General features: G+C 34.6%; 1 long non-coding RNA gene across 1 annotated transcript; it reads left to right on the top strand.

Annotated features, from left to right (window-relative positions):
* Window positions 1-894: 894 nt before the first annotated feature.
* Window positions 895-1915, top strand: LOC140966499 (uncharacterized). The gene is made up of 2 exons (XR_012173379.1): window positions 895-946; window positions 1402-1915. It is a non-coding gene; the product is annotated as an uncharacterized lncRNA (long non-coding RNA).
* The last annotated feature ends 64 nt before the right edge of the window (window positions 1916-1979 follow it).

Raw genomic sequence — 1979 nt, 5'->3', positions numbered from 1 at the left:
AGAACACACACTCTCTTAATACAAGAGAACAAACACCTCACAAATGTTATAGAACTAAGCAATCAATGATATAAGATGAGAGAGAACTCGATGAAGGGATGATACGAAATAAAATAAAAGAGTTCTATTTATAAAGTTCCCTCATTACTATGAAACGCGTTTCCATCTTTTTCCCAACCAATGATCCCCCAACTACTGCATTAATTTTGCCGGCATCTTTCTGGCTCATTATATTGCGGTAATAAGAATGCTACTTAGATAGTAAGCAATTTTGTATTTTAAGAGTGATCAAACATATTGAGATTGATCGTCATATCGACATCATGACTAGAAGTAGCATCTTTATTTATAATTTGAACGATCTCTTTTATTATGATCTAGTTTAATTCAAACTCAAATTATTATATTGATCCAGTTTGTTAATTGGATTTACTTAATATATTGTTTCACTGCTGCTTACTTTGCTAACAACTTATAGAATTTTATTTTTATTTTAAACAAAATCTCTAAATACCCTTATTTTCCCCTTTTTTATATAAAAAATACATGAAAATAGTGATAGCTTACAACCTCAATCTCAACGCCAAGTATGTAAAATTTTATCATTTATTTTTCAAAAAACACACTGAACCGCATATGTTTTCATCCCAATATTGTTCAAAAAAATCGTGTGGATATTCTTATGTTTCCCATATGCATATGCATGTCCTCTGTGTGTGTGTGTGTATGAGAACATTTTCCGGTAAAGGATTGATTAATATGTGATTTCTCATTAATTTTTGGATAATCCATAATTAATTTTATCCAAAAAAACATTTAGTGGAACATATAATTCTAATATTCCGACTTTAAAGCCTCCGGTGCTATAAATAACCCAAACTTTGCATGACTAATCTTCACTTACTCCTTTTTATTTTTACGTTTTCTTTTCTTTTTTTCCTCTCAGGTTTGTATTGCTCTTACTTTCCCCTCAATTTGTTTCTTTTTATAAATATTAACGAGTTTTGCTTCATTATCCAACTTTTTCCTTAAATCAGCTTGTGAAATCATAAAATTTTAAAAAGTTTTAACTCAAAAAAGATCGTTTTGCTCGGGCGAATCCGAGTTTGCGTTCCATGTCGCAATATCTGAACCTCAGAAGGGTTTCATTCCATGACTAAAATCTGTCGATTAAAATTTTGAAGTGCTTTATTTATTACACTTTCTCTCATTTTTTACGTCAACATATTGTGTCTGAAAAATATGTATTATGTATATATAGAGTGCACTTTGTTTTTAGTTTATTAATAATTTTAAGAAATAAGATAAATGATTGGACGTAAATTACCCTTACATGGATGTTATTATATTTTTATTTTTAACTCTATATGCTAAAAATTTTCATTGAACTTGTTTTTACAGAATTCAAAACAGGTCAACTAATTTAGACCAATAGGAACATAGTTAATTAGTTGACCTATCGAACAATGAAGCCAACATTCATATCCCTCCCAACACTGGGACTCCTTGTCCTCCTCCTCCTCCTCCTCCGGGTCGAAGCCAGGACCCATGGCCCGAAACCGACCCCCGTGTACAAGGACCCGACGCGATCCATCAAGGAGAGGATAGAGGACCTGATGAGCCAGATGACTCTGAAGGAGAAAATCTCACAGATGGCCCAGATAGAGATCACAGATCTGACCGCGGAGGTCATGCGAGATCACGCCATCGGAAGCGTCCTCAGCGGCGGGGGCAGCACCCCTCGGGAGCGTGCCACGGCGAAGGACTGGGTGGATATGGTGAATAACTTTCAAAACGGGTCGTTGTCGAGTAGGCTTGGGGTTCCCATGATCTATGGGATCGATGCTGTGCATGGACACAATAATGTATATAAAGCAACTATTTTCCCTCATAATGTGGGACTTGGTTGCACAAGGTTGGTACATTAAATTTTATTTTGGGTGTTAGTTTATAAATTATTTGAGATATTATTCTCTCTA

This window comes from Primulina huaijiensis, unplaced genomic scaffold (assembly GCF_012295235.1).
Source record: "Primulina huaijiensis isolate GDHJ02 unplaced genomic scaffold, ASM1229523v2 scaffold206782, whole genome shotgun sequence".
NCBI classification, from domain to species: domain Eukaryota; kingdom Viridiplantae; phylum Streptophyta; class Magnoliopsida; order Lamiales; family Gesneriaceae; genus Primulina; species Primulina huaijiensis.
The sequence above is the reverse complement of the archived record's forward strand: the minus strand, read 5'-3'. Positions and strand labels throughout refer to the sequence as shown.